Source organism: Convolutriloba macropyga, chromosome 10 (genome assembly GCF_964194025.1).
Source record: "Convolutriloba macropyga chromosome 10, txConMacr16.3, whole genome shotgun sequence".
Classification (NCBI taxonomy): domain Eukaryota; kingdom Metazoa; phylum Xenacoelomorpha; order Acoela; family Convolutidae; genus Convolutriloba; species Convolutriloba macropyga.
The window spans coordinates 50,635,366-50,660,176 of NC_134477.1; the positions used below are offsets into that span (position 1 = coordinate 50,635,366).

General features: G+C 37.5%; 1 protein-coding gene across 2 annotated transcripts in view; it reads right to left on the bottom strand.

Annotated features, from left to right (window-relative positions):
• Positions 1 to 22,762, bottom strand: part of LOC142348656 (large ribosomal subunit protein mL54-like) — a 285,508-nt gene extending 262,746 nt beyond the window's left edge. For both annotated transcript variants that reach the window (XM_075400085.1, XM_075400087.1), the window contains exon 1: positions 22,752 to 22,762. The gene's annotated coding sequence lies outside the window, so the exon portion shown is untranslated. The remainder of the gene's footprint in view (positions 1 to 22,751) is intronic.
• Between the last annotated feature and the right edge of the window lie 2,049 nt (positions 22,763 to 24,811).

Here is a 24,811-nt window from a genome sequence, read left to right on the forward strand (position 1 = left end):
TTTCTTCGATTGTCTGTTTTCATTCGTTTTGTTTCTGAATACTTCATAAAATAGGCCAATTTTTACACATTTAGCGTTTTTCCCGTTTTAAGCATTGCATATATTCTATTGTGTTGATTAAATTTTTGTGCTCGCCAAACGTGGGTTGTCGATTATTTTTATTCTGATTTTCGCTATTGTTTCAGTTTGTTTTGCTGAGAACTTCTTCAGGTTTTTCGTTGTTGATGGTTTTGTTGAGTTATGGCTGAAAAATTGCTGCTGTTTTATTCATTTCGCAGCTACTGTCTGCTTGATTTTCATGTTTTTAATCTCAGGATTTGAAAACTATAGACTGCAATAGGTCTTTTCTGCTGCTTCTTGGTTTTGTTTTCCTAAGGTACACTTGGCTGTTTTTTCTCCGTACCTAATTTCCACTCAGTTACTCGTTATTTCTGCCTGATTTTGTGTTATGGTTCCTTCTTTTCCTATTTTGATAATCGATGTTTCTTTCCTTTTTAGTAAATATGTTCTGCAGATCTTTTTTTTTGTTTTTATCCAGGGAATCTGGATTTCAGATTTTTTGGTATTTGGTGGACTGACATTCCACATAAATGCGTTTTTTATGGTTAAAAAGTTTTTCTCGGGTTCCTTCCCTTTCGTCGGCCTCCAAAATTTCGGATATTTAGCGTGTTTTGCTCTGTTATGGTTCTAATTGATATGGTAGCAGCATTTATTGGTAAACCTTCTCCCAGAATTTTTTTGGGTTTGTACCGGCTCTTAATCAAAAAGATTGATAAATTATAAATGCAGCGCCATGATACGAATCTCAGTCTCTTTAAATGATAGTGACATTGGTGACCCTGTTTTACGCTAAGTCCTGGTCATAACACCAACCATAGAAAGATTAGTTTTAGGAGTCTAATGATCAGATAAATATTGTTTTAGATTGTTATAAAACAAAAAGAGACCAGAGTAAAAACAAAGACGGAGATAATAACAAATACAATATTCAAAAACAATTTTGAATTGATATTATTATCAAGCTAATCCGTGTTCAGCACGGCAACATTTTACAAGGATGGGGATTTTTAACGGATATACATCAGAATTACCCAGGTTTAGGTCTCGAGTTATGAAAAGACCATGCCCGACAAAAAAGTGGTATGAAAATACCATGCTGGAGTTTGGCTCGACAAAAATTTTTGATTCTCGACTTTAGCTCGACCCAAATACGATGCTCGACTTTACCTCGACCTAAAGTGTTCATGCTGGACCCAGAAAATTTACATTGGCACTGGAAATTGGTTTTTGCTTATAACGTAGTCAACGGGTTTTACCGTTCAAGTTTTTCAATGTTTCTCATATTTCCAGAAAAACGAACTGTGCTATTATAAATATATTTGAAAAAACAATTTTTAGAAACAAAGGAACTAAATCATAACAAACTAACTTCATGGATGTTGAAGTGTCGTTTGTTAGAGCTTCGTTAACTAGCTGAATTCTGCCAAACAAATTCGCTATATTGCTTAATTGTGAAAACCATTTTATCTTAAGAATTCATTATTTCTTAAGATTGTTTGGCAGAAATCCACATGTTTTTCTAAGTTGGACTGCATGTTGTAACGCTAGTTTGGCGTTACTGGTAGATGTTACACAACTTCAAAAAGAATTATAGAAATGTTAACCGTTATCAGTCCCGCAAATGCGATCCTCGACTCATGCAAAGACCATGCTCGACCTATTAAAAGACCGTGCACGACTTTAATTTGTTTTGAAAATACTTAGCTGGACCCATGAAAAGACTTTACCTTGAATTTACCTAAGTTCTGGACTGTGTATTTATAGTCATAAAGACCCCCCTACTAGAATTATTAAGTCTTTTCATAAGTCGATATCTAAACCTGGGTACTACAAATCACGCGGAGAATTTGACTATTATTGAATAAAAACAATCACCTCTTAGAGTTGCCCATAGCAATATATTTGGAAAAAAATTGTTCTCACACAATTTTGTACTAATTGCTGTTTTGTTGAATCCAATTTTCTTTTCCGTTGCATTCATTTGCAGTGAATACAACAAAAGTTTGATTCAAGAAAATAGCAACTAGAAAAAAAATTGTTTGGGAACATTATTTGTTCCAAAATTTATTGCTATGGGCAACTCTTAGATGTGATTGTTTTTATTCAATTTCTCCTCGTGATTTGTAATAATTCTGATGTGCATCCGTGATGAATCAAAAAGACTTGTTTAAAAAATAATATATCACGAAATAACGCTTTAGGTTGTTCTATTTTGGGAAAACAGACAACCGCTAGCATTTTTTTCTATTAAATATTTTGATTAACTACAAAGTACTATTTCAATTAACTCCCCGTACAGACAAAATGGATAAAATATTGATTAAAATTGATTAAAAGTACAAAAATTGTGCTCATTAAAATCGATTAAAGTTGCACTTTTAAACCGCAAAATTGATTTAAATCTCTTATAATCGATTACCTCTGGGACAAAAAGCGGCCAGTAAAATTAATTTAAATAAAATTATATAGATTTAAGATAGGAAAATAAAATAAAGGATTGATTTAAATCACAGTTTGAGTTCATACGTATACAGTTTCGGACACACGCCAATTGGGCGATGTTGACATCAGAATGGTGTTTCCTTGTGGACTCATCACCTGCTTGCAGTCAAACAACTGCAATCATTTTTGCAAACTTCACGCCCGTCGATAGATCAAAATAACATAACAAAAACTCAATAAACGTTAAGGTCAATGGAACACCTGCTATCTATATGGGATAAAACAATTTTTACGTAAATTAATTTAAATTAAGATGAGAATTTATATTAACACGCTTTTGAAAATATCTAGCGATTCCGTTGGCGGTTTAATTTGTTCCCTGCAGAAAAATTTTTGTTGGTTTTGTGTAAAAAACTGATATTTGTATATCAGATTTTTTTTGTAAGATTCAAGATTTGTGTCATAACCAAAAATTTGCTTGTACAACAAAAAATTTTTTTAAAGAGCACCATGGTTTTGTATCTTGACATGCTTGTTTGTTCATTCGAAATCTTTAAAAAGTTTTAATTGTTACGAAGTAAATGGATGAATTTTAGCCAATCAGAATTGAGTATTTATATTCGAATTTAAATGCGTATAAAACGTTCTAGTATACGTAGAAATTTCCGAAAAAGTTCATTTAACCTAATTCTAAGTAAATAAAACCACGATATGTATCGATTAAGCTGGTTTTCGGCTTAATATTTTTAGGTTATCTAGACAATTGTTGGATGAATACGAACTGAAATTTACGTCAATAACATCAGAAAAAAAAACCAGTGAAAGAGCATTGAAAAAACCTTGCCGTCTAAGTTTCACTCGATGTTATGATACGTTACTTTAGAGATCGTTGCTTATATGTTGTTGCTATGCGATGCTTGCTATCATTGAACGAATTCACCATCGAACTAAAGTTTTCGTTTACTGAGTTTACATTTGGTGCCGCTTCGTTAATGAACCACCTTCAACAAACATCTCTGATTGGTGGAGGAGAGCCCCGAGTTCTTTGTAGTCAATGATTAGGGAATTACTTCCATAACTACTACTCGGGAATAACTTTGTCAGCAGAAACTTTTCAAAATCACCTGACTCTCACGGACCATTTGCACCATACAACTTCAAACCATTACCAACAACTGCAAAATAAGCAAGCCCAATACGACGAGAGTTGTCGACCGTAATCAGAGCAGAACCATACGATGAATAACAACCCTGGACAAGAGAGAATGTCCACTCGGGATGACCTGGACGGAACAGGGACGATTGGAAAGTGCACAACATCTAACGATCATCAACAGAGCAAAATTGTTATCTCTCAAACAACTGGGATTGGATTAAAACGATTGGAAATGCTGGGTTGCTGAGATCCACTGGAATTAGGATCGATTTGAATTGCTATCAACGGAGACGTATGATAAGAACTACTGAAACTGTAAGTACAGAACAATTTTTTGCAGTGAATTGATTAAAAACGATTTTAGACGGCAAGTAACCACCAACCCGCTAAACTTTTGATATTGAATGGGGTAGTCAAATCAAAATTTTCTAGAAAACTGGTCACCAATAACCCCCACAGTTGAATTCTTAAAGAGCAAAAAACATCAATTTTGAAAATTTTTGGCCAATTTACCAGAAAGTCGAGAAAAATGACACAGGCGGTTAGTATATCAAAGAATAATCTCTGATATAGAGAATATTGAGAGAAAATAATGCTAAATTGTTCAATTTTGAAAGTTTTTGGTCAATTTTAAGGCAATTCGAAAAACTTCAGAAAATCAATAACTAATATTGATAAACCGTATTTTTGAGTTTAAAACCGTCCAGTTTACTGGATTACCGTTCCGTAATCAAGAATTTGCAAAAAAATTGCCCAAAAAATAGAAAAAAATTGGACAAAGGCATAAAATTTTGATAAGGTTATCAAACATCAATTTCTCCAACAAGAAGCCCGTACTGAACGCCAAGTCTATATCAGTACTGGGCAAGTCTAATTCCTAGTCTAGATATCAGTACTGACTCAGAGCTACGACCATAACACATTTAAGACTTGTCAGACTTGGCCAAGACTTGGCAAATCTTAATACACGTGCGAAATAAAGTTCAGTACGGGAGCTTCGTTAATTGAGTGAAACTCATTACACAGAAAAAGTTGTGAAAGTTTTCACAACCTCCGGCCTACAGAAAAATTTATCGATTTCCTCTATTTTTTTTCGTCGCTGGTTTTTCGTGCCGTTTCGTCCGCGTCCTTTTCGTCCTTTAACTTTTCAATTCTCCGTGTTCCGTTTTTCAATAACGTCGCTCTCCCAAAACTTCGCTTTTCGTTTTCTCCGCTATGCTTCCGGATTTTGATGTAGTACGTCATATGTGACGAAGTATGTAGTTGTTTTTGCTGTAGTATGTTGAGTATGCTAGTAGGCTGGTTTGTTGTTTAGGTCTTATTGCTTTCCAGGGTGTGACTTAATTTTATTCTCGAGTTACGGCTGGATTGTCGTTTGACTTTTCAACTATACTAATCTACTAGCCCTCATTTTGTAGTATATTGATTTTGCTGCTGTATGTTGGTGTGTACCTGTATGATTGCTAGGTGGTTTGGTCTTGTTTCCTTCTAGGGTGTGACTTAAGTTTATTCTCGAGTTATGGCTGGATCGTTTTTTGACTTTTCCAATTACCTTAGTCTACAAACACACTATTGTATTTCATTCAATTTTGCTGCCGGTTGTTTAATACCGCTAGTATGCTGATTGTTTGTTGTGGTTTGGGTTTTGCTAGAATGTGACTTAAGTTTATTCTGGAGTTACGGCTAGTAAATTTCTCGACCTTTCCATTCTTTTAGTTTATACTGCATTGCCGTAAATTAATTTGCCGTTAAATTTGTCGTTATAGACCCATTATGAACTATGTTAGATTGTCTTGCAGTAGCTTCTCTCTTTCTTCCTGGGGTGTGACTTAAGTTTGTTCTAGAGTTACGGCTAGGTTGTTTGGTTGAGTTTTTTGCTGTGGTCTGCTAACATAGTTCTTTCCGCCCGTTCTTTCCCACCGTCCCGTTTCGTTGTGTTCCGCGTTTTTTGCTCGCCTTCCAGCACGTCCCGTTTCCGTTCCGTAGCTCACTGCTCGCTCGACTTCGCGTATGTCCCGTTTCCGTTGCGTCGCGCGTTGCTCGCTCGACTTCCCGTCCGTAACGTCCCGTTTCGTCGCTTGTTGCTCGCTCGACTTCCCGTGTGTCCTTTTTCTCCCTCCGCGTCGAGCGCATAGTGTTCAGCGCTCCACTTCTGTTTTTGTCGGGCACCGTGTGCTCGACGACCTTCTCTGCTCTTTGGGCGGTTTGTTTTACAGACTGTCTTCAGTGTGCTGTGTTTGGTGTCTTTTTGCGTTGGGATTGTTTTGTGTGGGTTGGATTTGTTTGGAGTGTGCTTATAAAAGATAACCGTGTGCAGTGCTAGTTTTGCTGGTATTTGGAAATAATAACATCGTGATGTCTAATAGCCTTGATCAAAAAGTCAAAAAGTTGTACGCTGCCAGGTCAAAGCGTGAGGCTGAATTGCATGCAATACATGAAGATATTCTTTATTGTATAAATAGTCAAAGTAGGCGAGTGAAAGTTGAACGCCTAGTAACAAAGTGCAACGAAGCATTTATGACCGTTGTAGACAAAAATGAGGACCTGATTGAATTTGCTGGAAAAACGGAGGATCAAAGTGCACTTGTTCCTTCATTAGAGTCTTACTTGGAGGCAATAACAACTAAGAATGACAAGATACTCACTTCAGCACGAAACTACATCAACTCTGCTGATGATAAAGTGAGTGAGTCCCAGGAACCAAGGGCTTCCATTCGTTCTATACTTCCCTCACTGATGACCTCGTCAAAAACATCTAGTCAGCGTAAACATGATTACGTAATTGCCAAAATGAAGCGCGAAGAAATTGAAAAACAGAATGAGGCAGCCATTCGCCTTGCTAAACAGAAAAAGCAAATGGAATTAGATGAACTGGAGGAAAACAACAGGAAACGGTTGGCAGAGGCAACTCTGCAAGAATTTGAATTGCTGGACGCCGTTTCTAAACTTAGCCAACCTGAAACAACTGCAAGTGCTAGGAGCTCAATGAGAAGTGAAAAGGCTGTCCAGGATTGGATCAACACCCCACTTGCTTTAAGTTTTAATAACGAGAAAACTGGTGAACCAGAGGTCACGAAAGACCCTACAGAATGCCCTTGCAACAATAACGGCGAAGCAGTGGAAGATCACAACACTGACATTTCAAGGCATTCCATTCCAAAAAATTGTCGAGGCAATTACTTCTTAAGCTTTGAGACCTTGCAGCAACTCGACCCCTATTATACCCCACCTAAAATTTTTTTGGCTGCTGCTAACACACAGGCGTTGTACCAGGCGCACCTAAGGGCGCAAATGGATCAAACAGGCCAGCAAGGCATGGCGCTACCAAACATAACTAACCAAGGAACCGCGGATAGTCAGCCGCCTTCTCTACACGCCCCAGGGGCTTCTTCACCACCCATTCAGGAGCCCGTCCGACCACAAATAAACCAAAATAATTCGTCCGATCTTTTTCCACACGCACAGCTTAAAATTTCACAATCCAGGGGACCAGAAACATCAAGTCTGCTCAAAAATAATTCGGCCCAGCGAATATGCTTCCGACAACAAATTAATTGTGTCCCCCGAGCACCAAACGCCACTATTCCTCCTTATCCGAAAACAATTCATCCAGCCCCCGTAATAAACGTTCCCTTGCACCCAAGCGCCCCACCAAGTCCAAACACTCAACAGCACATCTCTGAACTCATTCTAGTTCCCTTCCCATCCCGAACCCAGTATTTGCACCTAACCTCACTGCTCCCATTCTAAACGCCCCTTTGATTAACCAGCCTCTCGTCGACAACAATTTTCAGAATAGTAATAACCGAGTACACAAAGTTGTACGTTCTGTTGCTCCTCCTTTCTTAAATATGCCCAATATCCCTTTTGGCCATTTTTTGTGCCAAATATGAGTCATTGGCGTTTTCCGCAGCACAGACCGTCATTAGTCAACCAAGACATTACTACCGTAAATAATGTTGCTTGCTCCAAATGTACAGGCACACATCGCACCATCAGTTACTAATTTTCCACAACAAATATATTCGAATTCAACCCTTTTGATTGATATGCAATCACCATCCGGCACACATCAGGAAAACCCGATTGCAACTACAAGTAATATTGTACCTGGTCTGGCCACTCCGGTTTTTCAGCCAACTTACCCTTATGTTGGGCTCACTCCGTTGAGTTGGAGTGGTCCGCAGGTGACTGCACCTGCCCCTCCGATACCGGACAATGCGTCATTGATTAGGGAATTAGCTGATGCAATAACCAGCAAGAAAAATGATCCCTTGCCAGAATGGAAGCTTGCTCAGTATAATAGCGATCCATTACAATGGCACGAGTGGTATGGTCAATTCAAAAGCGCGATTGACTCGCAATCGCTAACTGATGACGTTAAATTGACATACCTCAAAACCCTCGTCACCGGTTAAGCAGAGATTGCAATCACCGAGTTTGCTTACTGTGGTTTAATGTACAAGGATGCACTAAGGAATTTAGAACGTAAATTTGGCCAGCCACAGGTAGTCGTAAATGCACACTTGGATGAACTAAGCAATTTTCCGCCTCTTAAAATGCACAATAGTGATAACATCATTAACTATTCTGCAGCCATATCCAGCCTCGTTGGGGTTTTCAAGTCACTATCATATGATGCTGACTTGAAAAGCGCTTCCCTACTTAACCAAGCGGTACAGAAGTTACCACCAAACATGAAAGAGTCATGGTCGCTCTTTACGGTTAAGAAGGACTGGGTTAAGCCTACCCTCCTTGACTTTAACGATTGGCTCAAAGAAAAGGCTGAGGCTCATGATCTTATGAAACAAAGCGCAACCAAGGCAAGGCCTGAAGATAACAGCACTTCAGTAACCAAGACCAAAACAGCCTCAAAAGTGTTTGCATCAAATTCACAACAAAGGGAAACAAAGAAGCAAGTGCCATCTTCTTCCACAAACACTTACTCTTGCTGTTTTGTATGCAAAGGTAGGGGTGCAATAGTTCGCATAACACGTTATTGCATGGAGCAGATAGGGTTTTCCCAACAAAACAGTCAACAATTTCTAATACCACTAAGCCTTCTGGCAACACACGTCAAAGTAAAGCAAACACTGGCGAACAGTCGTCTAATAAGACCACAACAATATCATCTGTTACTGATGTTAAGGGGTTCCTTCAGGTAACGGAATTGCAGTTGGTCAATTCGTCCGGTGTAGATACCAAGGCATTAGTTTTGTGTGATACCGCCTGCAGTAACTCTTGGGTGGCCGGTAGTCTCGCAGATAGACTCAGTTTGCACGGTAAAGCACCAAATCTAACTGTCAAGGGTATTAATACCGAGGAATTAGTTGATACTAGGGTTGTTGAAGTTACTGTGAAACCAAGAGAACATCAGGATTTCGAACCATTCATCATCAGCCCTTTCGTTAAAGAGAGTCTGAACGTCGGCTCTGATATAGTTAATGTACAGGCCCTGCAAGAGACTTACCCACACTTAGCAGTCCTTGATCCCGTGACATATTCCTATAAAGACATTGAGATGATACTCGGGCAAGATGTCTATCCTGCCATCCGCCCGTTAGAATACTTCTCTGCCGATGAAGAGCGTTCACCCGTTGCCGTACGCTTACCCAGTGGTTGGGTCGTAAGCGGTCCGTTACCATCAAGTTCTTGTATAACCTCAACGTGCTTTAAAGTGAATATCGAACATGACCATGAGTTAGTAAGTCAAGTAAAGTCATGGTACGACATTGAATCATTCGGGGCAAACAAGCAGGTCGACTCAAGATCTGCAGCAGACGCAAGGGCTCACGAAATCCTTGAAGGTACCACCATACACAATGGCCTGAGATACGATGTCGGAACGTTGTGGACAGCAGACAACACCCAGCTCCCAAATAATTACTTCCCCTCCCTTGTGCAACTAAAGTCTCTCGAAAAACGATTGGCCAAGGATGAAGACCCTAGGGACAAGTATACTAGTACCATCAGGGAAGATCTAAATAAAGGGTACGTAATTGAGGTTCCGGACGCTCACAAGGTTGAGAACCGGTCCGATAAAGATTGGTACCTACCCCACCATCCGGTTTTAAACCCGAACAAACCTGGTAAGGTGCGTAGGCTGCTCAATGGAGCAGCAAATTTTCATGGTGCCTCACTGAATAAGTCCTTGCTCACTGGACCTGATCTGCTCCAAATCTTTATTTACGTACTTCTTGGCTTCCGACAACATCCATATGCCGTCTCTGCCGACATCGAGGGAATGTTTCTACAGGTTGGCGTATTACCATCAGATCAACCATCACTTCGCTTTCTGTGGCGGGAGGACCCCACAACTAACGTTGTAGTGTATCAATATACGCGCCACATATTCGGGGCTAAAGACTCGCCTACATGCGTCAACTATGCACTGCAACGCACTGCGAGAGACAATGCTAAGTTTTACCCCGAAGCTGCAAAAGCCGTCCTTGAAAACTTTTACATGGACGATTACCTTGACTCGGTGGAGTCTCCTGAGAAAGCCATCAATAGATAGAAGGAATTGGTACATCTTCTCCATCTTGGTGGGTTCAAGCTTACAAAGTTCGTAAGCAGTGTGCCAAATCTGGTTGACCGAATTGATGGTTCTCCTCAATCTACTGAGCCCAAGGTTATTGTTTCATGTGAAGAGGATTCATCGCACGTGCTTGGGCTAAATTGGGTCCACATTAATGACACTTTAGTTGTGAGTCGGGGTACAAGCTGCGCTATCACCAAGTCCCTCACGCAACGCTTGGTCCTAAGTCTTGTCTCGAAAGTCTTTGACCCCATTGGTCTTGTTGCACCGTTTACCGTTTGTGCGCGACTGCTCTTAAAAGACATCTGGCGTGTCACAGGACATCAATGGGACGACGAGCTCCCACAAGACATGGTTCAAAGATTTTTGGCTTAGAGTGCGGACTTACCAAATCTTGAAAACATCAAAAATGCTCGAAGTTATTTTACTGGACCCTTTGATAATGTAGAATTGCCCATGTTCGGTGACAGTTCCCAGGATATTTTTAGTGCCGTCGCATTTCTTCGAGCCCAAGTAACAACTCCTACGGGCAAGGTAGAAACAGAGCTTGCGTTTGTTTTGGGGAAAGCGCTCGTGGCGCCAATGAAAGTAATGACTGTCCCAAAACTGGAGTTGAAAGCAGCTCTACTTGCCGCTCGATTGAAAAGGGAGATTATGCAAGCACTTACTGTATCTGTTAACCAAGTATTCATGTGGACAGACAGCACAACCGTTCTCCAATGGACTAACTCAAACGAAAAGCAACCAATCTTTGTTGCAAACAGTGTTTGCGAAATTTTGGAGTATTCCAGCGGTGATCAATGGAACCACGTCGCAACTAAGGATAATCCAGCTGACGCTGGCACGCGTGGAATGTCCGCTGAGATTTTGCAACTAAGCAGTTGTGTCAAAGGCCACATTTCCTAACTAATTCACGTTTCCCGTTTGTACCGAACAAAGACGTCATTATTAACATCAAACTTGGCGTCAACCAAGCAGTCACTATTGAAGACACTGTTTCTCTCCCTACCCCTGTTAAAAAACAGACAACTCCCATTCCGTCGTTATTCCCATTTGATAAGTTTAGTTCTTATCAAAAGTACTTGCGCATTGCCACATACGTTCTCCGGTTTTTATCGAAACATGCCGGCTACCGTAATCTCGATGGTAGCATTACTGACCCTACTGAGCATGACGAAGCCGCGCGTCATCTACAGTACTTGGTGCAAGGAGAGTCTTTTGAAGCCGAAAGAAATGATCTTCTTGACAATAAGTTCGTCAAACGGAGTAGCCGAATTGCTCCACATTCAGCGTTTATTAGTCCAAATGGGCTAATCCTTTCCTCGGGCCGCATCAAGCGGTTAATTGAAGTTGGGTTTAACGTAAAGTACCCAATCATCTTGGATGCACGTCATCCGTTTGTAAAACGGTTCCTTGAACACAAGCACGTAAAGAATTACCATCAAAGCGCTGAATACCTAAGATCAATTGTGCAGGAACACTATGCAGTACTGAAACTAAGATCATCTTTGCGTTCCATCAAAGCACACTGCCTGAGATGCCGAGAATTCCAAGCTGTAACTATGCTACCAATCATGTCTGACTTACCCAAGGAAAGACTTGCTTACCAGTATCTGCCCTTCACGAACACCGGTGTTGACTACTTTGGGTCGTTCTATGTTACTGTCCGCCGTACTACTGAGAAAAGGTGGGGCTTCCTCTTCACCTGTCTCACTACTCGCGCTGTCCATGTCGAGATAGTTACATCCATGGACACCAGTTCTTGTGTTATGGGAGTTGAGCGGTTTGTGTCACATAGGGGTACACCTGCCATGATTTGGTCGGACAATGGCACTAACTTTATTGAAGCGGAGAAAGAACTCCGAGAAAGTATTGAAAAGTGGAACGTTGTCAACATTGCAGCTGAGCTCGCTCACAAAGGTATAAAGTGGAGGTTCAATCCACCCAGCGCACAACATCAAGGTGGCATCTGGGAGAGGTTGGTACGCAGTTTCAAGCGCGTGTTTTATACTATTCTCGGCACGCGTCGCCTCATGGATGAGGTACTGCATACAACCTTTTGTCTTGAGGAGAATGCTCTCAATTCGCGTCTTTTAACACCAGTAAGCGCCGATCCGTGCAATTTGAGCGCTTTAACGCCCAACCACTTTCTTTTAGGAGAATACTCTACAAGTATTCCGTCTGTTATCGGCAATAATGAGTTCAACCATCGTAAACGTTACGCCCGTGCGCAGTCGTACGCTAATGTGATCTGGTCCCGTTGGATCAAAGAGTACGTACCGACGCTGAACCGACGCTCTAAGTTGCAGACGCCTGTCGAGCAACACCTTAAGACCGGTGACTTGGTTTGGATAGTTGAAGAAACCAACCCTAGGGGTTACTACCCAACCACTCGGATTGTGGAACTCCGTTACGGCTCCGATAGCGTTGCGCGCTCCGCCGTTTTACGTACGTCGACCGGTTCACTCGTCCGCCCGCTTGTAAAACTTGTACCAGTTTTCCCAACATCTTCATCCGGGCCGGAGGATGTTACGAAGTAAATGGATGAATTTTAGCCAATCAGAATTGAGTATTTATATTCGAATTTAAATGCGTATAAAACGTTCTAGTATACGTAGAAATTTCCGAAAAAGTTCATTTAACCTAATTCTAAGTAAATAAAACCACGATATGTATCGATTAAGCTGGTTTTCGGCTTAATATTTTTAGGTTATCTAGACAATTGTTGGATAAATACGAACTGAATTTTACGTCAATAACATCAGAAAAAAAAACCAGTAAAAGAGCATCGAAAAAACCTTGCCGTCTAAGTTTCACTCGTTGTTATGATACGTTACTTTAGAGATCGTTGCTTATATGTTGTTGCTATGCGATGCTTGCTATCATTGAATGAATTCACAATCGATCTACAGTTTTTGTTTACTGAGTTTACATTAATGTTTGTACAACAAAACAATTTTATAATATCATTGTATCATTGGTTTTTCATGATTTCGTAACTTTATTACAAAAAAACTGCTTTTCTAAATCTTGTTCCTTCGTGTTTAGTTTCGATAATCTATTTATTAAAACTTTTTATTCATCTTAAAAAAATTGCACAGCTTTTCGATGTGATTAAAATTGCGCTCAAGTTGGCCATATAATCCCTGTAACACATTAATCTTTTTTTACCTTTATTTAGTCGGATGATTGCGTTAATCTGAAATACGCACAAACAAATTGATCATATTATTCCTGTAAAGCATTAATCTTTTTTACTTTTATTTAGTCGGATGATTGCGTTAATCTGAAACACGCACAAACAAAATCAGCAAAAAATGATGGGTCGATATTATTCGATATAAATTTGTATATTTACTTACTTTGCCGACAATCGGAGTTCAACGTTGTCAGGGGTCCAGGGACAGTGTTGACTTCAGAAACAGTCAGCTGAACAATGCAAATTCAAATAAAAGCCCGTGAAAATTTTTTGAAAGGTTTCAATTTTATATTATGCTGTAATTACGTGGAAATAGCTTCTTTAAACAACGAGTAATATAAGTGTGAAGAGGGTTTAGATGTGAGGCGGCTGTACATTTTGTTCAGCAATACTCAAATTTGATTGGCTAAAATTCGAACTGTTGTGCTCAATTTTCTTAAAGTCAGCCGGAATCTATTAAAATCGCTTATAATCTATTTATGTATTAAATAGATTTTAAATTATTTATTTACAACTATTTATAAATTAATTAAGATAATTTTTAACTATTTATTTACAACTATTTATAAATTAATTAAGATAATTTTTAACTAGAGACGTTGTTTTGAGAACATTATAAAGACAAGAGAGCAAGCATTTGCCTGAAACCATTATAATCAATTATTTTGAGCTGTTTTTCAGTACGGGTTGGTATTGGGCGTCAAACTTAGTTCTGGAGAAAAAAGATGACGAGCGGAATAAGGGGTGACAAAAGTGAAAAGGTGAAAAGGGGTGGAAGGGGTGACAAAAGTGAAAGGGTGAAAGGGGGTGGAAGGGGTGACAAATCTGAAAGGGTGAAAAAGGGGTGGAAGGGGTGACCAAAGTGAAAGGGTGAAAGGGGGTAGAAAGGGTGACAAAAGTGAAAGGGTGAAGGGGGTGGAAGGGCTGACAAAAGTGAAAGAGTGAAAGGGGGTGGAAGGCGTGACAAAAGTGAAAGGATGAAAGGGGTGGATGGGGTGACAAATGTGAAAGGAGGAAAAAGGGGTGAAAGGGGTGACAAAAACGAAAGGGTGAAAGGGGGTGGAAGGGATGACAAAAGTGAAAGGGTGAAAGGGGATGGAAGGCGTGACAAAAGTGAAAGGATGAAAGGGGTGGATGGGGTGACAAATGTGAAAGGAGGAAAAAGGGGTGAAAGGGGTGACAAAAACGAAAGGGTGAAAGGTGGTGAAAGGGATGACAAAAGTGAAAGGGTGAAAGGGGATGGAAGGGGTGACAAAAGTGAAAGGGTGAAAGGGGGTGGAAGGGGTGACAAAAGTGAAAGGATGAAAGGGGGTGGAAGGGGTGACAAAAGTGAAAGGGTGAGAGCGGGTGAAAGGGGCAACAAAATCAGCGAAATGGGCGGCAAAATTTTAAATGAACTTTTTACAATATTATTATTGTTTGCTCCTTGAGCTGAAGTTGCTGAGAATCGTGAGGACTTTTTGTTAATTGTAGCAATTGTATAAGAAATTAAAATCCCAGTGGATTGATATCGGGATAAAATAATCTGGTGAAATGATAGAAACGTGAAGTAATCGGGGATAAGTTATTCGGTCAATATTAACAGATTAAATAGCGGGAAACTCTTTTTGTCTACATTTCACTCATTTTGGAAAACCAACTTTTTATTGAAAAATGAATTTTTTTGAGCTGTTTTGAGCGGAAAATGAGCAAATGTCTATCTCGGACACGTCAATAATTCTGATTGAGATTGTTTAGTTGTTTATTTTGCAGCAAACGCTACTGCTACTTGGGATTGTACTTAAATGCCAAGCAATACGACAGACCTCTCAAACCCGACGACTTGGACAGGTTCCGACAATTGATCTACAATCTTCATCTCAGCATCAATTGGTTCTCATTCGCAGGCAAAACCCCAATGGGTACGTTCCTGGTCACACGAGCTCCATTCCCTAGAGTCTTCCTAGCTTACATTCATTACGGTATCAAGTTTTCAAATTCATGTTCGCAATTTTTGGGAAAATCGCTGAATTGAATTATAAGTAACCTTAACTAAGAGGTCTATTTATGATCAGAACTCCCGCTAAAAAATCGTGGGTTCAAGCAGACATCGGGACGGTCTAAAAGAATGAGCCCCACTTAAGGTTGACCAAAAATTAATGCGCATTAGACAATATATGAACGTGTCAGTCACAGATTGATAGGACAATGAATACAGCTCCTAATGATAATTCTCGTTGATACTGCGATGATAGACAACAGATTATCCAATTTTGAGAAATATTGAACCAAATCTGAAAAAAAAATAAAAATAAAACTTGTCCTATTTTGTCGTCTTCTTTCGCTCAAATTGACTCATCTCCGTCGGTTACCTTGCAAGATTCTTGTCTATGACGCTTATCTAAAAATACCCTGAGACAAGCCGGATATCTTGTACGATTCTTGGAAGATAACCGTCTTATTTCATCCCGAAGCCTGAAATGAAAAGCGAAGAGTGACAAACCAATTTTTTTTGAGAAAGTCGGAAATTCCCTGTTGTTCTGAAACACGCGTGGTCTTCAGATTGAGGAAATGCTTTTTTAAAGAATATTTTGCAATTATAATGTACAGTGTCTTTGCCTTTTAAAGAAAGCGATATCGAATCTTTATCGTTTAAAGAACACACGGTGCCAACACACGATGCTATCTGAAAAAAAAAACATAATAATCGACGAGAGAACATTAGAATGTTTATGTTTATCTTCCTTTGGTTTTTATTTATCAAAATTGAAAGGCATCCTTTTTTTGGTCAGTCACGGAAGAAAAGAAGAGAAAGCAACCATTTTAGATTCTAGTTCGCAGTCATTAACCATTCACTGTTTCCTTTTGTGTTTTCCTTAGAGAAAGGCCCGTGTTGTGAAAACCAGCTGGAAACTTACATGGAAAATGGCCAGCTGATGGGACTGGCACCAAATGTCTACCTCTCGCGGGCAACCAACTTTACAGGCCAAGACAAAAAAATCAACCTCATAAGGGTACAGCAAGCATATTGTGTACAGTAGGCTGCCGGCCTCAACTTCCCTAGAGCGTCAAAACGCCCTCCTCCTCAAAGTTCACCACAACCCCCACCCCTATCAGTTCCCATTTCCCCACTTTTACTATCGTTTTCACTCTATTTCTAGCAAGAAAAAGTCGTTTTTGGAAGAATTTTTCAAAAAAAATTACTCCGCATACCCCTTAATTCTACATCTGCCCTCAGGAAAATCAACTTTTTAATGAACAGAGACAAGACCGATAGACAAAAGCCAAAAAACATCATTATGTATAAGAGCTGGGAACACCTCAATTCAAGTTGAAAAAGTCACGTTTGCTTTTGACCACAAATTGTTCTGTTTTTCGTATTTGTTGTCCATTTTTTATTTATTTTTCTTAAACAGGACTTCAATTGACATTTTCAGAAACTCTTAGTAGTCTTGTGCAAGCTATATATAATCCGCATTATATTTTTTACGGTATATGTTTGGTAATGAAAACCTATTGAAAATTACATTAATATTGTTTTTAGGGGTATTGAAATGGTTTTCAAAATAATAATGTCACGAATTTTTCCAATTTTTGGATAAAGTTTGTAATTTTTCTTTCAATTATGGTAAATTTTTTTTCACTTTCAAGGTAATCCAGACTCAGGTGCAAGTAGCCTCCTGTATGGTTTTTTAATATACTACTACGTAGATTCTATTTGACTAGCTTTTTTAAAATTGATCTGCGAGCCAGATCCAATAGTTCCAATTTTGTTGTTCAACTCCTTGGATTGTATTTCAAGATTTGCCCTACTACAAGTTTTTTGTACGACATTTTGAAATGTGATAAACAGGTTAAGCTGGGAAGGCATTAAGTATCGTTAGAGGTCCTTAACTGCCTTTAGTAGCTTTTTAGGTACTTAATGTACTGACAGTGCGGCAAGGTCTAAATTCAAGGTAAATAGGTGCGTATTTGCTGTTTTTGAGCCTAGAATATAGAAATTTCCCCTTTTTCTTGTCAATTTTTGTTAATTTTTTTGTTATTTTTAAGTCATAATTAAGGTCAAAGACTCATATTAATTTTTGCATTTTTTTAAGTTTTTGAAATGTTTTTGTCATTTTTCAGTTGTTTTCAAAAATAAAAAGGCACAAATACTTTTGTAGCCAAAGACAGGCTTAGAAATAGGTTGAGGGAGTGCTTTTATAATCACAGACTTGATTTTGACGATCTGGATATAAATAATGATTGCAACTTTCAATTCTTTTTTGACAATTTTTAAGTTTTGTTCTATTTTCTCATTATTTTCAAGGTTTCGTTTACATTTACTGACCAAAGAAACGGTTTCCAGGCTTAAAATTGGTTTATTTATGGCTTTTATTGACCCAGATAAACTTTTGAGGAAAAAAACAACGCAAACTTTAGCACAATTTTATCAATTTCAGCTATTTGTTTCACTTTTGTTTTCTCAAAACTTCTTTTTTTTTCAATTTTTTTCTCGTTTTTGGGAGTAACGATTATTTTTACAGCGTTAAACTGGGGAAATTAATAGATTGTAGCAACACAGAAGCTATTTTGAAATTTTTTGAAGAACTTTTTTTGAATGCCCTAAAAATAAATTACATTCCAAAAGTTTAACATTTGTAATTGTACTTGGCATGAAATTGTTGGCATTGCAGCAATTACCATCTTTGAACGTAACTAATTTGTTTATTAACCTTAGACTTTTATGTAAATTTCCCCAATTTATGTCTTCCCCATGATAGTGGGTCCACACCACTTTAGTGGTCAGATAACCTCTATCCGCACCAATCAACGTTATAGTACTATATTGGGGGTATAATTTCCTGGGGGCTTTTTATGGGCTATAAAGACCCAAAATTTAAAGTTTTCTTTCTGACTTCTTTAATCGCAATTGTTCGATTTTTTTAATGCAGATAATAATGAGCGCAAGCTGCTGCATGGTGTTCAAATTATTTTTGTAAACACAAACAAATTTTTCAGGACAATAACAGCAAGAATAGTTCCACCAGCTATCACAATAGTAACAAGAGTATATTCAAATATTTTAAACACTTTTTGCTAAAAGAGAGAAATTGGTCACAAATATTGGACATTTGCCTGAAATTTTTCGCTAACAGGCTTAAGTCGCCTGTGTCTTTGAAATTAATTCCGTTAATTTGTGGACTTCAATGACTTTTGTATTCATCAACAAAGTCATACTAGTCAAACTATCCAAAAAATAGAGACAAATAAAAAAAATAAATGCCAAAATTACGTGGGCTTGCAAAGTAAGCGCTTGATAATATTACTTATGATAATATTACTTGGACAATCATCATCAATAATTTCATTTGTCTAGCAGCCTCGTTTGCACCTGTTAACAAATTGATGCGTTAAAAATCAAACTATCATACACTTTGCAAGTGTCGTGATATGGTATAATGAATTTTTTATAGTACTATTAGTGAATGTTATTTAGCTTAGGTAAATAAAAAGTAGATATAAACACTCGAGCGAAACGCAAAAATGTGGCTGTACGTAAATTCTTTGTTTCATACAGAAATTAAAAGTCACGCCTTCAAATAAAATGTGTGATCCGAATGTATAATTTTCAAGAACTCTTTACTTAGATGGATTGCCCCGCTAAATAATTATGTTTCTAAGATATGTGAGACTTCGTTCAATTTTTCAAATAAAATTTGGTTGGAGAAAAAGGCATTTAAGAATAAGAAAAAACTATAAGAACGTAAACACTCTCAGTAAAAAGAGCTTGAAAAATTGGAGCAATACCGTAGGGTTAAAACTCCTAGTGTGACTCCAGTGCGGGATTGTGATAACAAAACTGCACTTGTTCAAAGCTGCCGCATAAAAAGTTCATGAAAAAAGGAGTTTTACTTTGTCTTTACTGAAACAATTTGAAACTGATTATGCTGAAAAATAGAAATACAAATTACAAAATATAATTTATGATGACCGCTTTTGGGACATTTTCTGTTTGTTCCCCACCCAGTACGCTATGCACTCGCAGTTACAGAGCACGTGCCATCCCATTGTAAATCAAAATGTAAAAATTTGGCACGGGCGTCCAGGGTGAAATGATATGATATGCAGCCACCACTAAGATGGGGTCATAAAAGCAAAAGATCCTCTTTTTGCATTACATCAGACGTGGAACAAAAATGAATCAAAAACAGATCAAAACGCGAATTTGGCAAAATTTTTTCGAATGAATGACTGTGAAAACGCAAGACGGCTTCAGAAGAAGGGGTACTGTACTTCTTTAAATTCACAAGATGGCGTACTGTACCGGGATAACCATTTGTCTTAGACTTACAAAGATTGACAGTTTTCGACCTAATGGTTTGACCAATAAATAGGCATCAACAGTGTTGTTATCACAATTGTTGATCATTGGAATGCTTTTAGGAGTAGCTTTAATTGTTCAATTGTAGTTCCTCTAAGTTTAGCCGCTCATGATCTCACTGCTTACAAGGCAATCGTTTTATGACAGCTTTTTCAAGCTCTTTTTTTGAACATCAATGGACTCCTAACAACTTGATGGTTACAATTATAGCATAGTTCGTTCGCAATTTTGTGAATCTAGTTGGTTTTGTTAAGTTGAATTAGAGGAACTGCTGTCCCTAAATGACAATTTTATAATAATTGTTCACTGAAGAATAGTGAATTGGGTTTTGTTACATTTTGTGAAGCAATTATGGAAAAGAAAATTCTAGTTTTAGACGGGTGGGGCAGAATATGGAGTGCCTTGTAAGAATATAACATTTTCTCCCACTGTAAAATGTTGCATTTTTCCGTGGTCACAGTGAATTAAAATCAAATGTTAATAATAAATCGAAATTTAACCTTTGTACAAGTTTAATAATCGAAAAGAGGATTAAAGCTAGGTTAAACGCAAATTTTGGTGTTGGAGACGAAAGCCTTTAAAAAATATGTGTTTGCAAAATATCTATAGCTTTTTAAAATTAATTTGGGTTTTTTGAATAAAAAAGAGGCTTGGTAATGTGCATTTGCACATAATTATACGACAACATAATCTTTCGACAAAATCTTCCAAACAATTTTTCATATTTATTGATGGCAGTTTGAGGAGAAAGTATTAAAAAAGTGAACAAAAATAACGGAATGCAACCAAATGTTCACGAAGATATAAACCTTAGTAACTTCTCAAAAAAACTAAATTAAAAGTCTTTATTGCCGAATTTTTTAGCTTGACGGGCTTTCTAATGATGCCACTCACCACTTTATACAAAAAAATCGATTAACCAAAAATGATTGAACACAAAACCCAGTTAAATACTTAGTGTATCATCCTAGTAAGTTGGTTTCGGAACAACTATTGATGAATAAATTGGCCGTTTTAAAGAGCTGTGAACAGACGGGGAGTGAAGTCTTTTTGGCGTTTTTTTTAGTTTGTTGAAATAGTACTAATGAATTATGCTTTCATTGACTATTTACTCTAATAACCTACAAGTTTTAATTTTGTATTTTAGCATATTGTGTTTAATTTGAAAGTCAGTTACAGGAAATTTGGTTTTCAGTTAATGGAATTGTGGACTCCAATTGATTTCGTCCATATTAAAACAAAACAAAAATTATAATAATATAACCACAAAAGAAATTAGGGAAAACGGAAAAAGTTGAATGAAAAAAAAAACCAGTTGAGCATTGAGTTCCTCCTCCTACTAAGGTGAAATCGGAACAAATATTGATGATTAAATATAAAGTTTCAAAAAGCTGCGAAATGATGGACAGTGGAGTCCTAATTGGCGACCTGATAGATTTGTTTTCCGTTTTTTAAATGCTTCTGAGAATTATTTTTCTATTGGCAATGCATTTTTATTCCAATAAAAGACCAGGTTCCTTTTTCTGTTTTTCTCAACTTGTGTTGATATGCAGCTATCGACTCTATTTGATTTCGTCTGTTTTGAAACGAGAAGAAAACCATTGAAAAATATCCACAGGGAAAATTAGGGACACGTATTTGATATTGAATTCCACTAACCAAATCAGGCTTCATTTAGTAGGTCTGAGAGGAACGCAATGCTTATTGAATTTTCACGATGGCAGGTGTGTTTTTTTTCTTCACCCCCACCCCACTGGAGTGATTTTGTCGAAAGACCTTAATTTTAAAGCAGAAATTGAATACTGAAAATGTTTGAAATTGTTCATGTGTGAACAATTTTGCTGCTTATCATATATGATGTTATAAAAGATGTTAATTTTTTCCTAGTGTGATCATTTCTGGACTTCATTGAAGTTATACCTGATCCCTTTTATAAAGTTACAGATATATGAATAATAAATAATCATGAGAGGAAAACATAGAAGTGAAGAATCTTGACAACAGTTAAAATATGATTTGTATAACTGCAATTCTTGAATGATCACATGAACACGTATTAATACTAAAAATCATATATGAGCATGTATGACTACATAGAGAATTCTATGACGAGTTACCAAGAAAACTGTTAATAAGCCTATTGAATGCACGCATTGGTTCAGAAAGACATACAAAAATTCAACAACGTTCTAGCAGGAGGATGTTTATGTAGGAAAATTTAACTACCGTGCCAATCAAAACAAGGTGTATGGAAATAAACATTGAAATTAGAACTCAAAGTTGAATTTTGTGAGCTCTCACCCAGCAGCAGTAATAAAAAGTACTATCAAATGTTGAAAATTTTCTTACCTTAAGGAAGTTTTATGTTTTCGAAATATAGTTTTTGCTTGTGTGCGAAAAATCTGTTTGTTTTTCCTCTTTGTTTTTCAAATCAAATAGTTTGCTGAAAACAATCAAATTTAAGCTTGAATCATTGAATTTTTCAGTTATTCAAAAAAATTTTTAAGTTGTACCGGAAGCCGGCTCAAAATTTAGATTTGATGCAAGCAGTTGAATAACTTGTTGAGAAAAAACCAAGAAATCCTGGTTCACTGAGGAATTTTTGGGACAAAAATCATTATGAATAAGAATGCTGTAATCTGAAAAACTTGACTATTAAATGAAGCCGATGATAAATAAGATTTTTTGAATTTTGAATTAGTCTTTTGGATTCCTAAGTTGTACCGGCACAACTCTTCCGTTTTACTAGTATTCGGAAATTTTGAATTTCTAATTTCTAATGAGAAGCGCTCTTTTTTGTTTTTCTATAATGGAATTTGAATTCAGGATTCGCAAAAAAATCTACAGAAATACCCCCCACGGAAATAATCCCGATTTGACTATTAAAAAGTCTAAAAGGCTGAGCATTTGTCGTGTTTGATCATGAATCGTGCGCAATGGCCATGCTTTAGCGGCTCGTGGGACTTGATATGAAACTATTAAAACCGAAACAATTATCCCGAATAAAATTCGAATTTAATAAGTGGGTTTGTTTTCGTGAGTGTTTATTTTCGTGAGGGTTTGTTTGTTAGTCTTCTTTTTAATTTTTTTTTCTGGTTTTTGAAGCTGTTATCATGTTGAAATTTGGAATTATTTGTCTCCGTGTTTTAACGAATTGCGTTTTGTTAAAACAGAAACAAAGGTTGACTATCAGTTGAAAGCTTGCTATCAATTAAATGCTAAAATTTGTTAAAGCGAGGATATTTTTGAACAAATGTTAGAACTCAAACCATACAAATCTTGAAATTGAACGAATTTGAAATGTAAACTTGAAGATCAACACTATTTTTGCGTCAAAAATTTTAATTTCTCTCCACTCAAATAAAAATGATATTATAATAAAATTCAAGCTGAAAACTGTGCAAAAAAGCAGTATACAACATTCTATATATTTAAAAAAGTTGGAGGATAAACTTGAAGGATATTTTAAATTTTGATTTTTTTTGTGTGCTCACCTTCGATCTTTCCTAAAAGCCAAATTCTTCTGCTGACAACCAGATTAGCAGAGATAATAACTACATTTGTTGCAATATTTATACTGCTATCATTTTTATATAATGACTCTCAGTTTCAAAATGTTTTATTCTCTCAACATGTGTTTTATTTTTCAAAAGAAAATTTATACATTTATTTTATGAGGTACACTGAATTCTATTAGAAGATTTTAGCACGCTGTTGGTCCAAGTAGCAGAGTCCACACTTTGCAGAGTCCACAGGTTTGTTATTTTTGTTATTCTTCAGTCCATATATTCTGTTTCAGTCAAAATTTAGCAGTCGCCTCTGTGTGAACATAATATCCAAAGTTGGGTTTGGAACTGGACCTCTTAGAATTAACGGTGGTTTACGCGGTGCTGTGTTTATCCTGAACCCAAACGACAAAGGCACTTATTTTTTCTCCCATCGCTACATTGTGGATCAGCTTACATTTGATTGGTTCAAATTGAACATAATGTGTGAGGAACATAGATGGATTTGCAGCATGTATCCTCCGAAGCCTTGATTCCTTAATGAACTTGAATAGAGAAGAAAAATTTCAAATTCACTTTGGCATTTCAGATTCTTTTTTGCATCTTGAGCACAACACGGGAAGTTATTAAAAATTATGTGATGCCATATTACAGGCAACTAATTGAAAAAAGGTGTGGTGTGTGAGCCTGCTTTATATAGAATGTAATCCATTGAATAATGGGGGGGGGGGCAGAATGGATCTGAAATGTTTTGTAATCACATTTTTGATAATAAGATTTAACTTGTTGTATTTCATAATTTGATCATGATAAAACCGAAATTAGTTATTTTAGTTTGATGAAGCGCTACATGCTTTTCAGCTGGGTGCAAAGTAAACTTACTCAATTATACTTTCCAAATTATCAACTGATTTAAATAATACAAGAACTTAAACGGGAATGGTATATAAAGACCTTCTTATAAATATATATAGCGAAAATGCATTTGTTCGAGTAACCTTATTCGGGTTTGTCACTCTTATTCACAATCATGCTTTAGTATTAGGGTTATGAATATGCGTGGACATTTGCAACAGAAAGCAATTTAATTCGAAAATGCTGCAAGTTTGTAAGGATCTGCCATAATTTTTTTGATGTGCCTGTTTTTTGGGAAGTGTGGACAGCAGTGGCAATATTTTGTCACTCTTGTTCACACGTCACCTTTATCCACGGTTGCAGTATCTAAAAACTATGGTAGTGTCAATCAGACTGAATTGAACAAGTGCCTATAAAGTTTTAAGCTATAAAGGAGCAGGTGGTGGTCAAGCAAGTCGATAGACACGCAAGCCGAATTTTGAAAATGACGTCAAGTAAGCCAAAAAATTTTGGGATATTGCTATTTTAAGTTGCCCCTGGCGGGCCGGTGGGATTTGCGCGCGTCACGGCTTCGCTGCGATAACCGGCCCGCGGTTTCCGGATTACATCCCACAGTGGATGAGAGGCATGGCTATGGACAGCGGTCCGCTGAGGCCCGTACCCACTAGATGTCTAAAAATTGAGGTATTTTTGTTTCTTTGGTACAATGGAA